Raw genomic sequence first — 19,291 nt, forward strand, 5'->3', positions numbered from 1 at the left:
AATGGACTGCCATAGACTCTGCTAGCAAGCTACAATTGTTGTTAATAACAGTACCAAAAGTCAGGCAAGGCAGGTCCTGCCAGGCTGATGCTGGCATGCCCAGAGAAGGTCAGGACACTTGTTTTAGCCAAGCCACAGCAGTCAGCAACTGTTCTTGCATTAGTCAAGGAACATTCTTAGACAGAAATGGACAGGTAGGATGAGGTTTGGGGACATTGAGGTCTCTGCTGTTTCTGCCATGCGGTACATAGTATAGTTACAAAATACCTGCTACTCAGAGTGAGCTGTTAGGGAATGTCTCATTCTACTGCTCTTGGCATCTGCAGAGATTTACAAGGCTCCTAAGACTGCAAGTATACTCTGTGCAACATGATACAGTTTTTATACTCAAGTAAAGTGTCCTGATGTATCTATGACAACTGTATAAAGTGAAAACAATGACGCAGGACAAATATTATGTTCATATCCCCTAAGTTTAGGGAAACATTAAGTAAGGACTGTCTAGAATAGGACGGTTCACATCCAAAGAAGAGCAACAAAGCAGGTGAAGGATCTGGAACACAGGTCTTATGAGGAACTGGGGTTGTTTAGCCTGGAGTAAAGGAGGCTGAGGGGAGAGCTTATCACTCTTTACAACTACCTGAAAGGAGGTTGTGGTGAGGTGGGTGTCGGTCTCTTCTCCCAAGGAACAAGTGACAGGACAAGACAAAATGGCCTCAAGCTGCACCAGGAGAGGTTTAGATTGGATATTATGAAAAAATTCTTCACTTCAAAGGGTTGTCAAGCACTGGAATGGGCTGCCCAGGGAAGTGGTTGAGTCACCATCTCTGGAGGTGCTTAAAAGACATATAGATGTGGTGCACAGGGACACGGTTTAGTGGGTGACTTTGTAGTACTAGGTTAATGGTTGGACTTGATGATCTTAAGGGTCTTTTCCAACTTAAATGATTCTGTGATTTTATAGATAAAAGCAAATCTCTGGGTTGCTCTAGTATCTAGTCAGATATAAGAACTGAACCCATCATATATGTAATACAGAATGAAAAGCTTCTGGAATATCACTTTCTGTTGCATATGCCTGAGGATGAATCATTTACAATGCATTACATTTTGGAATTTGTATTGGACAGCAATGTTGCTGTAGGATGACCATGAGTCACGCAAGCAATGAAAAGACTTCATAGAGGCAAAAAGCAGATTAGTGATGAAAGCGTATTTATCTTTAAAGTGGCATCTTGAATAAAATTATTTGTGAGCCTTTAAGTATCATACAGTAAGTAGTTGGATTTTTAAAAAATCTATTCATAATTCAATGAGTCATGACAGTCTGAAATTCTATTGTGCTCTTACATTAATTTCTACGTGAGAAAACATTAGGGAGCTTGTGTCCAATAACGCAGATGTCATTGCAAATCCCCATAACGCAAATATGTTTGTGGGAGTATAGTTTATTAAATAAATAAATAAATAAACCAAACAACAAACAAACAAACAAAGGACTGGAAAAAATCTTAAAAGATCATCTAATTTTTATTTGCATCTTGATAATCTGTCTGACCCTTGACCTGAGGAAGAATCAAGTAGAATCAGGTCATTTCTGACAGATGCTTTTCTAACTCCCAGTTATATATACACCACTTCTCCCCTCCCAACACAAGCTATGCCTCTCTTGCACAGACATCATCATCAGAAACACTTGCTTAATGTCTACTGTAAACAATCCTAAAACATTCCTAAGAAAAATTAAGCACTTTTTGTCTTGTTGCTGTGAACAGTGGAAGTGGGCAGTTTTCCTCCTCACCGAGTCAGCTATCAGAAACAAGGACATGGCAAGTACTTCAACTAAAAAGTAACAACTGATTGCCTTAGCAGAAACAGTTATTGATGATGGAAATTTGTCACAAGGCCACAGCGTCCTGCTTTATAAGAGGTTCCATTATTTCAGGATTTATGCAACAGCTGGAAGCTGTCATTTGATGCTACTGATGTCATCTCTTTATTAATTGAGAAACAATAAACCCTGAGATGAAGTAGTCAGTAATTGCTCTTCTGATAGCATGAAAAAATTCTCACTGTATTTTCTAGTTTGATGTCAAGCAATGGCAAATTTGATCTCTTCTCAGCCTCTGTCCTAAAACATTTCAAGTTCTCTGATTTTCTTATTGCACTATCTTACAAAAATAGCTGAGAACTGAGATGTTCTAATTATTTCACTTTCCAGCTTTGCTCTCCAGTATTGCCAACCAATGTGCTTTATCACAGACAGAAATGCCTGCATTTCATTTGACAATTCGGTTGTTACAGTATCCTGGTTTCAGCTGGGGTTAAACCACAACATACAGTTTCATGTGCATGGCACAAAGAGGCATGAGAAAGGAGTAAGGTCCAAGATGACAACAAAGAAAACCACTTAAGTCTCTGACTTTTTTTTTTGGATGAGCATTAGGCAATTGCTGTTCAACAGCTCAACATTCTGTTTTCCAGAGACAACTCTTTGGATGACCTTTTTTTAAAATTATTTTTAATCTTAGTTACAATACTTGATTGAAACAATATCACCTTGTATCTTATGTTCCTTTTCTGTGAAAGAATACTGAAACTGAGTCTTCCACAAATTCCTGATAAATCTCAACGTAAAATCTTCATCTTTTTAAAGAGTTATCAAGAAAATACATTTGCCAAATATAATTTCAGAATTTCACCTCTCCAACAATTCATATTTGTACTATGCATGGGAATGTTCAAACACTTTACTACACCAAGCACTCTCAGTAGGCACATACTGTGATCTGGTGATGTTCAACTAGAGCAGAGGGATGTTGACACATGAAAATGAATATTGGATAGTGTGATTACATGGTTATAAAATAAAGACTGATATAGAAAAATGATTTCCACATGTGAAATAAACCACATCATTAACTGATGGTATGGCAGAATTCATGGTGCCAGTAAAAGAGAAAAAGGCAGTGAGAAATAGGGTGTTCAATGCATGAGGGACAAAGAAGAAGAAAGCTAACAGTGAAGACTGTGGATGAAAGACTTTGGGTAGGGCAGCCATTGCAGAGGGTCAACCTGTCTTTGACATAGGAATTGTATTGACCCTTTACTTTTATATCATGAGGAAATTCTGTGTGTGGGGAACCTATCATCAGGCTGTTTATTAAATGGATTGTACTGGTTCCATATTTGCCAAGTCAGTGGCCAATGATGTGAGGTGAACATCAGGAAAGCCAAAAACGAGAGGAGAGATGAGATCAGACTAAAACCCTATAAAAAACACTGTTGTCTCTGCCCCAAAATGAAAGATTGACTTTAAAAACATCTGCTGGAAGTAAAATAAGTAGAAGATATGCATACATTTTTAAAATCTTAATTGGACTCTAGAAACCAATGTAGAACATCTGCAGGCTGGCTAGACCAGTATAATTAGATACTCTCTATATTTTTCTCATAATAGGAACTTTACCCTTATTGCAATAGAGAGCTGTGTAAAAGTAAAAGAGTAGGAAATTATACCCACGGTGAAAAGGACCTCACTGTTGTGACAACTGATGTACATTAGAAACTTTCCAGCAATATAACCGTGGTGTCAGAGTAGAAAATATTCTATTCTGTATCACCCCTAAATTCACCACTACAGCTGTTGTAATAGCCTGGTCATATTATTTTTGGAGATCACAGGCAAAACTAAATGTTAACTCAGTTATTTGTTCTTACTAAATGCTGATTTTATGATGTGGGTTGGCTACACGAAGGACAAGGATGATCTTTGAGCAAAGATAATCCTTTATCCAAGGAGCTTAAAAGTTAGACATATTTGCAAGCATTTAGTGAAAAATCACCATTTGGAGAGTGAACATTATGAACTCAGTTCCTCCACATAACAATTTCTTCAGCTAGTGTTTGTGCTTCACTGCATACCAATATAAGGCATTTGCCTTTTTTATTCTGAGATAAAGAGATGCTACTGAATGACTCAGTTCCTAAAGAGAAGTTATGCTGCTCTATTCTCCATCATTGCTGAGGCTTTTGCTTAACCAAATTAGGTGTCCTGTGCTACCCATTTTCTTACCCTACTATTTCAACGTCACTTCATACCTGAAAGGATCCTTTATAGATAGCTTTAAGGAAGAGAGAAAAGTGTATAGAGAAGCACTAAAGAACAATGGGAAGTAAATGCTAATTACTGATACTGAACCATAGGTTTGAACACACTGTCTCATTTATTATGTGCAGCACATCTAGAAAAGTTCTGCATTGGCCTGATGTTGAGTGAGGGCTGGTGGAGGGGGGACGTGTACTGGATTCCTTTCCTTCCTTCCTTTCTGTCCTGTAGATACCTATTCCAGATTTATGCCCTTTGAAAGAGGACTATGACAGGAACTGACACTGTGAACTTTCATGTGCTGCTCCACCAAGTGTATGTCAGACTTTTCTTTACATTAGCCCACACCAATCCATATTTCTGTTCTAGGAAGTCACAGTACTAATATAATCAGGGATGAAGCAGTATTATTACCAAGCAGATCTAAACCTTTCCCAGGCTTCCCTCTTCACCTATGTTATACATGTCTGTATTATAACTTGGGGAACTGTTCCCCATATTTCTGTGTCTTAGTTTGGGCTGAAATAGAGTTAATATTCCTTTTCAGGGACTAGATGAGTGCTGTGTTTTGGATTTAGCTTTGGGTTTGGTATGGGAAGAATGCTGATAGCACACTGATGTTTTCAGCTGCTACCGAGACTTCAAGGACTCTCCGACTCTCCATGTCCTGCCCGTGCGCAAAGGCACAGGGAGCAGGGAGGGAGCACGGCCACAGCACCTGACCCTAACTGGCCAGTGAAATATTCCATATCATGGCACGTCATGCTCACTGTATAGAGGAGGGGTGGTCGGGAAGGAGCTCTCTCGCTTCCGGGATTGCGATTGTGGGATCTTGGTATCTCGGGGTTGCTGGCCAGGAACGGGCTGGGGATTGGTTGGCGGGTGGTGAGCAATTACGCTGTACATTGCCTGTTTATATATTTCTTTTTGTTTTCCCCCCATCATCGTTATTGTTTTCATTTTATTGCCATTATTAAACTGTTCTTATCTCAGCCTGCGAGTCTCCCTTCACCCCTCTAATCCCCTCCGCCATTCCCAGGTGAGGAGGGGGAAGGGAGGGTGATTAGCTGCGGGGGTTGGTTGCCGATCAGGCCCAAACCACAACATTCTGATTTCTCTTTACATAGGTGAGATTTGAGTGAAACTACATTGATCACCACCTTGTGTGACCTATTTTTTGACTGTCCACCTGCTGGATGTTTCATGATATTCAGTTTAAAAGTGAAGAGCTCTGAGACAGAACAGTACTTTGGAGAACCACCTCTGGGATATTTATTCAACCATTAGAGGAGAAAATCTTAAGGCATCTCCCAGCATGTAGGTATCCCTTCACACAACTAGAACCTTGATGTAGGGAAATAATATATGCATGAAAGTTAACTAATTTTTCTTTCACTTCAAAAGGGGTTTTAGAGGACCTATCTTTGCAAACCCCCATTTTCTTCTCTGTTTCTTTAATCCAAAGAAATACCATATATTAATGTTAGAGTGAACTGATATAAAAAAGGAAGATGTGGTAAATACTCCCAAGGATCTTCGGGGATTTTTCACTCTACTTTTTTCTCCACCTCTGCATTATCAAGTGAAAGAAAACGTTGTCATTATCTTTCTTCTGCAATGTAAATGAGGTAAGGCGTTTTCTTCTCAGTTCTGCTCTGCCTACCTGCTTAAAGGATCAGTTGATAATTGGACTTTTCCTTAAATGGTCTAATAGACGTTTTGAAAACTTTTCTATATTTTGAGTCTACACATATTATATGAAGCCCCTGTTTTGATAACTCTGTGGGTTCTGTTAGATTGCCAGTTTACTATAGTCATGTCAACTCACATCATACCAAGTGCAAGAGAGTTCATAGGCTCATGATAGATAAGAGTCAGCAACATCAGACATGGTAGTGAAATGTATAAATAGGACTGTAACATGCATGGCAGAGGCATTAATCCCTCTATGCTGCTCAGTCTGAAATAACTGGTGGGTAAGAACCCAGTGGAGATTAATGGGGAAAAAAATGTGGAAAAAACTTCCCCTTGAAGAAATTTGTATAGCATTCATGTTGTTTAGATGTAAAAAAAAAACTGGGGAGAAGGCACTGTAGCAATGCTCTTGCAAAAATATTATCTAAGTCCCTTCTGGATAAGTTGTGAAGAAAATTATATATTTAAATAACTTCCTGATGGTAAAGATAGTCAGGCTCTGAATGCATTGACTTGCAAGGTTGGGAAACAGCCATGGTAAATCCCACCTTTCAAAAAGAAATGAGTGCGATTATAAAACATTCCTCAAAAGCCAGTACTTCCCTTGGCTAATTCTTTGCCCAGTTTGTAATTCTTCACATACCCACTGTTTTCTCTAACTGAATTAATATTTTCGCTTGCACTCTAAATAGATGAGATTTTACACACTCATTTACTAAACCTTCTTTTTTAAAAAAATGGGATACCAACTGGGTGACTATATCCTGGTTCACCTTTGGTACAGCCATACAGTTCAGCCCAGGGTACAACAAAGAGCAGCTCTGTAGCAGCAAACACTACAGGTCACTTCTCCCCTTGGTGTTATTACTGTAGGCATTTCTTGCAATATGAAGAGTACTGTCATCAGTTCCTAAATAGCAAAGGAGAAAGGATTTCTCCCACTTACTGGGAGATGTGATTATTAAGTGGTTCTGAGCAGATACCAATAAGTCAGGCCCCAAAGCTGCAGCATATGCTATTCAACCATTAGCCAGTTTTCTTCCCATCCAGATGATTCTGCCTGCAGACCTCAGAAACCTGCCACCCAAAAGCCTGCTGTCTAATTTACCAAATTTATCTGAAGGATGAGCAACTGAGGAGACACCTGTCAGCTTGAGGCAGTCTGGGTGGGAGGCTGGCTGTCCTTAGAGAGGCTATGAATGATGATGGAGCTAAATTTGGAGAGGTAAATTCTTCTAATGTGACAAATAATCATGCATGAGGCATGTATTGTTGGCTCTTAACTAAGAATGACAACAAAATGTAGTGGGTCTGTTATGACAGAGATACACTGAGCCAGGTGCCTGAAAACTCAGCCATGTCAGTGCTTGAAACAGAAGGCACTAGTTGTTGCTCTTTGCATACAGGAGGATTGTTGCTAACAGATCTAGCTCTTTTTTGTCTCACTGTCAGCATCACCAAGGTTGTGACAGAGATAGTCAGAAGGCAGGAGATAGATGCCAGTTGCCTTTAGTCCTGAGGTGGGATAGTCCTTCATTTAGGACCATCTGTTGTTGCCGTGGTGAGTTGCAGTCCTCCTCTTGCCTTAGCATTTACAGGGTAAGTCTCATTTACACAGATGCTCATGCAACAATAAATTGAGATCTTCATAGTCTGGCACGGTTTCTCACATTTATCAGAAGCCCCAGAGATGTTTAGCAAGTGAAATTTTTCTAAAAAACATAAAACAGACAATTTGTCTCATTACTTTGGATTCCTTCAACACCTCAATCTGAGTGCAACACAACAAGCATCACTCTATACCATGAAACACTGCACAACTAGGCATCATCACTTTGTGATAATGCTCCTAAACAGTACTGCCATGCACTGCTGGCTTGTTGGCAGTGCATGCTTGTGACAGCTTCTAAAAACCCCTTCACAAGAGTCATGATCCAACAATTCACTAATGTCTTTGTTGACGCCTATCAGAGTAGCATGCTGCCCAGGTGCATGCTCTACATGGTGCAATCCCACGCTTCTCCAGGCAAGCACACAACTCCTTGAGGGATGATATACTGCCAGAGTGTTATGCCTTTGCATCTTTCTTTTTTTTTTCTGTGAGGTTTAGGGAGTGAAAACAACTTGTGTTTTGCCTTTACAGCATGCAGTTCTTTCAGTTTGGCTCATGCACATATACCTGGCAACCCTAAACAAATTCTGAAGGTTGCTTGTGCTTCAGTGTACGGTGGTTTGGTATGTTCTGCTCAGCTCTTTTCATCAATAGAGATTCCTGTTCTATTACTCTTATTCTCTCTCAGCACATCAATCTTTTCCTTGCTTTTATTTACTCTAAAGTGTAGACTGCACAATGTGATCCTGTTTGGGTTAGGTACTAACATCAGTTCTCAGACAGCTTGTGAAAAATCTGATGTTAATAAATTCTAATAAATTCATTATACAACTGTCTTTTATATGATGCTGTTGTTTTTCTAGGCTTTCCAGGGAAAATATACTATCTTTGTGAATAACAGCTAGTTCCTTTAAAAAACAAAGCATTTTCCCAAATTTTCCTTGATAAGGTTTTGTACTTTTCTCCTGTTCAAGTAAAAAGGATTTGCCAATTATTTTCTTCCTTCCTTCTGAGAAGAAATGCAAGCATGCAAATAGGAATTATCTAATAAAGGGTGAATTTACTCTTCTCAAGTGGGATAATATGAAAGCCTCTCTTCAGATATTAAATTTCATTAAAATTGTAGGAATTTAGATTTCATCCTTTTATTATATTCAGCTAATATTCACTTTCAGTTCTAAAAATTTATAGGGGGACAGTTATATCCACACACAGAGATCTCTTCTCTTTAGAAAACCAGGCTAAGTACACAGTGCCTACCCCATGAGCAGAGCTGTTGAAAGAGAAGATGAGTGGGAAACTAAGGAATGGGGAGGAGAGCACGGACAGAATATAAAACTGTATGAGGGATTTCTTTTTTCTGCATTTCCCTTGATCTGTTGAGCTTTTTTCCCCTTATTCCAGACATGTGGTAAATGAGAGGTGGTGCCACCTATTCTGCATTAAAAGCAGCACCTCCCAGCACACAAATCCAGTGACTGCTAAATCTTAACAGGAGATAGACTGACACAGAATATTCAGATATTTTGATAATCATTTTCTTTCCTCAAATTAAAGCCTTAAAAGATCTTGGCACTTCTGACCAAAAATGGCAAAAGTTCCCACCAGGGAGACTAAATAAGTTACAGTATCCTTCAGGAGAGCAGAAACCACTTCCTGCTATGGAAAAAAGCAAGAATCCCATATCCAACTTGATTTCTTCTCCTTCCTGGGTAGTCAGGAAACCACCCCTTGCCTAATGTTTCCCTTATGTCCCAATCTCCACTCCTTCGACCCCATGGGTACCTACAGAGCCTGCTTGAGCCTCACTGCTTGGCAAGACCTGTCACATCCCAGCCAGCACGACCTCTCTGGCACAGCATTAACACGTGCCACAGCAAGCAACTTTCTATGTGCTAACTGCCTTTACTCACATCCGCTCCTCTCTCCACTTGTTCTAATTCTTCATCAAAATACCTTCAGGCCCCTCATCCTCTTAACAATCATCTGAAAAAGAGAGAAGTTAAGGGTTTTGTAGTGAAAACCAGCAAAATGTAATTAAGCAGCTGCCAGAGATGTCTGCTTTCTATACTCCCAGCAGCTGTATTATGCATCCTCCCTCTGTCCCTCCTTTGCTGACCTATAATTTGCTGTGATCTGTTAGGCTGAAAACTGTGGTCAATGTTCCTCATCAAGGCAGAGTCTGTTGGCTGCACACTTTGGCACTGCTGGAACCTTTCAAACTGTCCCGGTGAATGCGGAGTGCGTGGCTCTCTTAGGGGTCCCACACACAGGCGAAGGTTGAGCCTCCTGCCCTATTACACAGCAGTACCTCTGTAGGTGGCTGTGTAAGTAAGACAGTATAATAGTTTGGCTTTTTTTATTCAAACATCACAGATTTTAGTTCCTTTCTTCATGTGCTAACAGGTATTCTTTTGCCTCTAAGGCTATCATTAATTTGTAATTTCAATGTTATCTTGTGCTCCTTGTTCACCTAATTGTGTTCATCTTGTTTAGCTGTCTTGTCTCTGCTTCTAATAGTAACTTGATATTTTTAACATTGGAGCAGCCTTACATATAGTCAAATTGCCCACTTCACATAATCTCTAGTCTTCTTTTTCCACTGTTATCTGTTGCACCTTAATTATGACGGTTCAAGAGAACATATCATCTAATTTCATTGAATATCAGTTATCTCCACAATGTGTTGTTCTAACTGTGGTCTTTGAACTATGCAGAGTCTACCAGATGTTGTACTGGGTATTTGCCTAAGCCTTTCTCCGTGTTGACAAAGTAAAATTACAATATAGCAGTTCATAAAGCATTACTCTATGCCACTGCATCATATTATAAGGCACAGATAGTAAATTGAAGAAAACTCTAAAGAGGCCATCATCATTCCCTTTTGCCATAGGACATGCTGATATTTATTGACTTCTTAATTCTTTTGTTCAGCAAAGCATTAGATAATCCAAGCACTACACAGCATTTATGTGGTTTTCCTTCATTATTTATCGACAAAAAAAACCTGCATTTGGTTTACTTAAAATTGTGGATAAAAAACTGCAGACATCTAAAATAACCCCCACAGCTATTTTCAGTTTCCATTGAGGTAAACAAGTGAAAAACTGCAAAATCAAAAGAGCTCCTCCACATTCTAATTTTCCCTTGAGAAAGTGGTTGAATCTGCTCAGGATCCAAGGTTCAAGTATTCAGTTTAGGAAGAGAAAGATTTAAATATGGGTTTCCTTCTTGCAGATATTCTTCTCAAGGCATTGAAGAACTTAGTGGCAAAGGATGGTTTCCTCTTTGTGTAAGAGGATTATTAATTTCCACCATAGAATTTATCATGATATAAAATTTGTTCCTAAGTACAATCAGAGGCACATCAGATACTCACCTAGTTCTTTAAAAGAAGAGGTAAAAAGCATCTAATTTCAGATTATCTTGGTCATTGCAACCTTGAGTACAATGGGGACAGAGATCATGGCAATCCTCATTAATTCACATGCATTTATTTTCTGAGCAGCTGTAGACAGCTGAATGCATGAAGTTACACATCTTTCTCCCAAAGCTCTGACCTACTTGGATCCCATTTTACTCCCTAAGTCCTTTCTTCCACCTCAAATAGTTCTGGCTTCTCTGCTCCATTAACTTACTTATTGATGGGGTTAATGCATTGCATTTTGGTTTTGAAAATTTGTTAGTTTTCAACTCATTTCTGCAGTCAACACTATTGACACTCCCTTAGGTGTCAACTATCATGTTTTCTGCTCATTTCATCTCTCCTGAAAGGTGACCCTGTAAGAAAAAGATTTCATATGACAAGAAGATGAGCAGGAATGTGGCAGTGAAAACCAGTCCTTATCCAAATCTTTCGTCTTCTCCCTCACCTCCTAAGATTATAGCTAACTTTCACTTGATCCACATGCACTTCCTTAAACCCAGTGCCTCAAATCACCACAAACACTGGACATCAGAGACGTTCTGAGACTTTTGTTCAGAAATCACAAACTTGATTAGATGTTTTGTGGTACTGTTTCTGTCAAACCCCAAATACCCCAAGGCTCAGCAACAACTGTCTGTTTGATTGTGTTAAAAGTATGCTATGACTCCACGAAGGTAAATACAGTAACACACCATCCAGATTGAAGGGTGCCTTAGGGTGGGTTGCCTAGGTGTAGCAGGACCACCCCCCATCAGGAGCTAATGCACTTAACTGTTGGCCACTGGCTCTTTTGCACCCTTATTTTTCACACCTCTGGTGACACACCATGGTTTCTGTCACATACGCACCCTGGTTGGGTGCAGATCAGCACACCCATCCATGCTTCATGGCAGGAAAAGGGAGATGGGACCCCTGGTCAACAGACAAGGCCCTCAGCCAACAAAATGCCATGGTCAAGAGAAGTTTCTAGAACACTGACCATATATGACCACAGTTCAGATCAAGCCAGGCTATAAAATGGGCCCCCCAGCCAAAGACCCCTTTTGAATGGTTCTCCTTGGAGAAGGTCTGTGATCAAAAGCCCTCCCCTTGTGACTGGGATGCCACCCAAGGAAACTGCCCAGGATTGAGTGCCTCCACCTCCCTCTTGGTGAATGAATAGTCCTGGATACCCTTGAGTGAGCCCTCAGCCCCTTTGGGTGAGCAACATCTTCTGGTTACCCTTAAGTGAGAGGCTTCCCCTTCAGTGAGTGAGTATGTGCACACTTTGGAGTTATCATTCCCATGTGTCATCATCCTTCTGTGTTGTTGTGTAGTAAAAACTTCCCCAACTGGTACACAAAACCTATAATTAAATGTTATCAGAGTGTTGTTTTGGTTACCCCCCATTGTCTAGCTGTTTTCAGCTGTTTGGATTTGATTACAAATTAAAGTTTGTTCAAGTTTATTACCTGCGTAAAGCTGCTTTGGTATACCTCCATAACACTAGGTTTATGGTACCTACCAGGTGGCTACTTGCATGTTTAGTCACACCAGTACCATACAGGCAGGTTTTCATCATGTTGCCTGTAGTAAAATAGTCCTAAATTTCCCATTTACTTGATGACTCTGGGACTGAGTAAAAGAAAAACATTGCCCAGGGTTACAGTCACAGACAAGCACTCAAATTAAAAAAGGGGACTTAGCAGAATGGCATGCTGTCCACCGTACTTAACCCTCAGTACCATTGCATTTTAATGGAGAGGTACATCTGTAGGAAATCTGATTAGGATGGGCACACACCCTATGAAATCCTTAAGAGACAAGGTAGAAGCATGCCTATAGGTACTACAAAGGTAAGACAGTCCCCCACACTTGAGAGCCTGCAGTTTGTACGCGCATATATATATATATATATATATATTTGAGACATGAACATGCAAGCAAACAGCAAAACATCAAAGAACTCCTGTTGCTGATAACTGACCCTCTCTTCTGGAAATTCATGGGTATGACTGTAGCTTTAGAATATTAGCCCAAAACAAAAATTGGTTTACATTTCATCTTTTTTAAACCAGAGTTTAAGCATGTAATATCTAATCATTAAGACTGATTTTACACTAGGGCTGTAACATATATAAACACTAACATTACAATCCCAGCCAACTCATTGTCCTCTGTTTTGTGCTCCAAATAATAAAAGCCAGCTAATGGCTTCCCATATCTCTTTCTACAGCAAAAGACTCTTTCTGAATAAGCAGGCTGCTGGAAAATATAAAATCAAGCAGCTGCATACTAAATACCAACAGCTGCAGAAGTGCCTTGCTGAGCCATTGGTAGCACATGCCATTCATTTCATACAGAGTTGCTTGGGAAGGAGATTTGCTAGACAGACAGGCTACGAACAGAAAGGGACCTTCCTGGTGCTGTTTTTAAATCCCCTCTCCGCCATCCTTTCATGGCTCAACTCACATTTTCATGTTAAACAATGGCAGAAATTCATATGATAATACCACTGATGTAAAATCTATGGAGTTAATTTCTCAAATCCTCCCTTGTCTGGGAAATCCTTCCCCCTCCTGAAAAGCAGAAATACATAGGAATTTAATCTTTTGAAACTTGTATGCATGCAGTCTCTCTGTGATGGTGATGGCTGTTCTGAATACAAGGATTTGTCAGGGCCAGCAGACACGTTTCACCCATGGTTGGTGGGGAGGACCTGCAGAGGCTACTTGCAAAGGACAGGATCATCCATGCAAAGTCCAGCTGCAGCCCAGGGTTCCCAGTAGCAGCAGCTCAAGACCGCAGTGGAGTGAACCTACCATTGCTGGAAGGGAACATGGGAAACAACAGTTGTTTCAGGCCCCACTGCTTTACTGTCCATCAAAGAGCTCTCTGAACAGTAGCAACTACTGGAGCTCTCAGAGACCTGCTACTTACACAGAATCACTTATTTCAGATATTGTCAATGATTTGGGGATCTGAGCCCTTACTAATATTTCCCAGTCTCAAGATTTTATGGAATGTCAAACCTGTTGTAGCTGAGCTACCTTAAATCACCTGTAACTGAAGGTAGATTATGAAACAAGCAACTTCCTAAATAAAAAAAAAAAAAAAAAAAAAGACAATGCAAGACAAAAAAAGATTATAAAGACACAGGCATGCAGAATCAAATGGAAATCAGTTTCTGAAGATTTAGATCAGGTTTAAGGAACCCTCTTGCTTTAGATGGTTTAGCTAAGAAGCTGATAGGCTCCTCATAATCTTCGTAGCTGCGGATTTCTCACACAACTCGCATTGTCTTTACAGAAGGGATTCATCATCTGAGAAACTCACTGGCTAAACTGGTGTTCAAACTTCTGAGTAGATCTTCTTCATAGATCAATCTTTACATTTATAAAAACCTGGTAAGTGGGTACAAGCTTTAGACACTGATATGCTCTCCAGCACCAAAGGAGACCCTCTGCTACACAAATTTGATATTATAATGTATTAATCAAAATCAGGAAGGTAAGAGTGATGATTTTGCTGAATCTTCCAAGCCCCAAAGGAAGATAATGCCAGATTTACTCCCTTCATTCCTTAGGTTTTCAGCAAGGGAAGCTCTTGCCAGGTCTATCAGAAGGCCGTGTCCTCTCTGTATCCAGAAGTGCTCCTTACTGGTTGATGGTGGAAGGATTGGTATGATGTGCAGAGCATCACAGTGGAGAACACCACTGCAGCTGCATACGAGACCAGGCTGAGCTGAGCACACCAAACTTTGATGAACAGTGTTGAACTCAGATTATTAACAGATGAAAACCTCTCTCCTTTCCAGACCATCCAAATCAAATTCATATGACTGGAAAGCACAGTGTGAGTCCAAAGCATGGTACGCATCTACTGATCCATACCTGGTGAATGTTTTCTACAGTGTCATGCTCTTATCTGTCCAAAGTGGAAGAAAAATACGTAAGTAGGAGAGATACAGTACCAATGAGGGAGTAACAGGAAAAATTTGCTATCCTGTTGGACGTATCAATTTGCTTCCCCAGTTTATAAGCCATTACACTTCACCCTAGAACAAGAAGATGCAATCAAGACAGCTTTGCCTGATATGTTTGTCCAAACCTCTTCTGAAGTGATTATACTGAACTCTTCTACCCAACTAGCCTTAACAAATAGGCCTTTAAAATGAATGAACTATTTTATCCTTGACCTCCTGAGAGGGATTAAGCATGACAGTCATATTTAATAGGAAGAAGCTTAATAGGTTTATTCCTGTAGTATAGAAATCTCTGCTAATTTCTATGTAGTTTCCCAAGGAGACTACACAGACGTGTATTAAATAACCCCAGTCATATAATCAGAGATACGGATGTAGAGAATTTGCCTTATTTTTTCCCACATAAAGTCTGACTATTGAAAACCTTTGATAGCCTAACTACTCCCTTCTGATATCTCAGGGTGGACCATCCCTGGACCCTTGGTTCTGGCATATAGTGAAAGCCCAATTAGGACACTTTATTTGAGTGAGATGAGCACTAATTAATAAATGTAAAGAGGAAATTCAAATGGTATGAGTGTTTTAAATGACATCTGTAAAAACAAAACAAAACAAAACAAAACCAAAAACTGTATGTGTTTTCCTCAAAACATTCCCCCTCACAAGGTATACCAACATCTCTTTTATACACTTGTATATAAAAGGACTTCATTTTGGTAAGCCACAGCATAATGAAATCATGTTACAAGAATGTACGTTCTGAGAACTCAAGGTTATTAAAGATTGACATTTCTAACATAGGCAACCTGGTTATTCTTTAAGAAAAACCCAGAATGCCATTTTTTTTTCAGAAATTTTCCGCCTATCTTCAGTGATATTGCTACTAGCAGGAAATATATTCTAACAACTTTTCCACTTCTTCCAAATACTTCTTGTCTATTAATCCAATTTATATAATCTAAAAATGTCATACTCTTTAGATGCCTTGCCAGTGCTTATGTTCATTAGTGCCTTATTTGCAACATTCTTCATTTTGATAAATAGTTATGTTCAGAAAAGTGTTGGAAAAAATCATCTCAGCATGCAAATAGGAAGTCTGACCACTGTTTCTGTCAAGAAAATCTCCAATTACCTGGTTGGCATACCAGATGAAAGAACACCATGCCAGGCAGATTTTAGTCTTCTACCCATCAAAGGAGAGGAAATATTCTGGATTTATAGAAGTACAAATCTGATCAAATCCAGGTCCTACCTCCTATTCATACTCCATTTATCCTCCACAATTGCACCACATCTGAGCCAAAGCTCTACCTACCACCATTTCAAGACTATAAATTAACAAGCAGCAAGTAGTTTGTGCCACTATGCTTTTCTTGTATCCTAAAGTGACGTTTCTGTGCAATATTAGTTCTGGAATTTTATTGCAACTTAAGAAGCGAAAGGTAGTATGTTAAGGAAAATGGCAAGGAAGAAACATTCACAGATAGACAGAATCTGAGCTTCAGAATCACATCAGGCTGAATTATAACATTTATTTAACAGTGATGCCTGCTGAGTACTAGCAGACAGTAGAGCAAGTCTGCCAAAAGACCATTAAAATGAGCTCCTCCCCAAGTGCTGTTCTCCACAGTCTCTCTTTCTGTCTGTCAAGTCTTGTAATTGCCATATTTATTAACCTAAGATATAGAAATCATATAACATTAATCTATGATGGCAATAATGAAAATAATTACATTACTTGATAATGCCCAAATCATTTTGTGGAAGAAAAGGTTCAGGTAAAATGCAAAGATTCAGGAAAGATTTTGATCTGTAGTCAGATATTCACTATAATTTAAGGTTCAATGAATAAATAAATGATACTTCTACTATAGTCATCACCTGGGATGTAGCAACACAGAGACCATTCAAAAGACTTGCCTTGCCCAGACGCTAGCAACCACTTTTCAGGATCTTTTGTCTTCCATCTATGAATAAAAAGAGTCATTTCATTGTGCTGCTGTTATCTTCTCCTGGAACTTTGCTTCACCAGGGGAATTGAATAAATGTGTAACCTAAGGGTAGCTTTAAACCCTCATACACATCAGTTGATGTTTTGACAAGGCATGGTCAAACTGATATCATGGATTATCCTTCCCTCAAGGCCCAGCCTCTACTCACCAGACCGACAAAGAGTTTCTTCCTGAATCTGGAGACAAAGCACTAAATCTCTGCACTCAAGCTATAAAAATGAAAAGATAAGATATACCTGACAAAAGTACATTAGACTTGTCTACTTCCAGAAAACACATTAACTGTACCCAGCCAATTCTTCATCCTCTGATCAGAGACACATGTGTACTTTCTGCTTTGGTCTGGCTCATTAAAACCGTCTCCATATTCTCTTTCTCATCCTTTTTTTTTTTCCCAAATACTGTGAAATTTAGTCTTTGTAAACTTCTGTCCAATTAGAGTATAAAAATACAAAGAATGACATATGAAGTCCGCTTTTAAAGAAAGCAACACCTTAAAATGTCAGTCACTTTTCTCTTCACAGTTGCTATGAGAATATAAAAACATCTTCCCCAAATTCACTCTACTGGCCAAAGCATCACATTTAATGAAGTGCATTGTTTGTTTGTTAAAACTCAGCAGCACTAAACACTTTATTCTTCTAATAAAGCCCTGACAAGTGGTTGAATGATATAGTCAAAGGTGAGAGAATCTGGACGGAAGAGAGGAGCAAATAAAGGGAGGTTGTCTTCTGCTATCATTTTGCCTCCTTAGTACAGAGCGCTACTCATGAATATGATTCCCTCTAAATTCCATCTGTCACAGAGCCATCGGTGTCTTTGTGCTGAATATGAATTTCCTGCTAAACCACTCACTAGTCTCAACTCCATGTACTGTTCATGTCACTAAATGGTTGCATAAAACAGCTTCTTTAATGCTTGTGGATTAAGTGCAACACGTGGAGCAGTATTCCCACAGAGAAGATCTGAAATTTGTTACCTTAGGAACAAAAGCATGTTAATTTAATATATATGTGTGTTTATTTTCAGTTATTTCTTCAGATGGTTTACAGGAATGAAAATATACTGAGAGATATTCCCAGTTTCTAAACCTGGGATTTTAGGTTATGTGAGAGTCAGAGTAGTTAATAGTATCATAAACAGGTCGCATTGCTATTGACCTCCAACTCACCTAAGCGGAATCCTCTCAAACTGAGTTGAACAGAGGTTGCTATATTTCCCAGCCAGCACAAATGAGATTTGCCCTTCCTTGTGATTTCTAGATTATCTCTATTTCAGGTAACGGTAGTTCTGTGCTGGACCAATTTGCCACAATCTGTACTGATCAGTTGTCTACAAAATGCACTAAAATGCCACTTCCAACTGTGTTGTATTTCAGAACATATAAAATTACTTTAATTAAAAAGATATGTAAATTAACACTTTTACTTTGGACTGGGATTGAGAATAAATGAAATATGTTATGGGCTTTATATCTTTCACAGTACCCATTTTAATCCTCATCTTGATAATATGTTAATCCTAGATCCTACTGCACGTATCACCCAATAAACAGCTGTTGGGTGGTTGAGGATAACCCTGCTTGCAGGTCTCTGCATGTGGCGAAGATACCCAAAAAAGTGTGATCCATCAGTGGGAAAGTCAGGCTGCAGGATCCTGTGGTAAACACTGAATGTCAACTGTGGGCAGGGTAGAAGTTCCCCAGCATTAGTGAACTCTTCTTGTTCTGCTTGTTACACCTTTGTTATCTTGGTCAAAGAGTGTTTTATGCAAGTATATGGCTTTATTATGAATTGTCCAGTGAACTTACAGGGAAAAAAATATTCTCAAACCAGACACCACTCCACAAAATTTAGAAATGGGACAACTAGGACCATGATGTTTTGGTGCGTTAGCTTTGTTGCAACTGGCATTTGGAGCCTTGGCCTCATCTGAGCCCAATAGTACATTGGCCCGGAGTTAATAGAGCGTGACTTCACCTAGCACACTTTCATATGGTGAGTATCAGCAAGTCCACTGGGAATTGGCATCATACAAAATTGATATTGGGTGATGTCTTTATTTTTTTTTTTTTTCCTTTTTCTCCCAGGACCTGCTTCATTATCTTCAGGGAAAGACTGTCCTTTTATTGGTTTCAGGCAGCAATGAAAAGACAGAAATGCAGTATTTTGATGTGTGCATAGGAACAAAGGATGATAAAACCAGAACAAAGGATGATAAAACAAGAACACAGGCAAAAGAAAACATTGCTCTAATGACTGTCTCCAAGCCATTTAATAAAATTTTACACTGGCTTGCAATCACATAATCCTGGTGGTGACTTGAAGCATCTGAAACAATGGAGCAGAATTTGGTGCTCTGTTCATTTTTTTCCACTTTGAAGAGAGGACCAAAATGGTCTCAGCATGAGCAACGAAAGGGATGTATACTTTCAGCTTGAGTTAGCCAGCAGAGAAAGGAGTGAGGCTCAGGC

The sequence above is a fragment of the Tyto alba genome, unplaced genomic scaffold, assembly GCF_018691265.1.
Source record: "Tyto alba isolate M040663 unplaced genomic scaffold, T.alba_DEE_v4.0 Super-Scaffold_6, whole genome shotgun sequence".
Classification (NCBI taxonomy): Eukaryota; Metazoa; Chordata; class Aves; order Strigiformes; family Tytonidae; genus Tyto; species Tyto alba.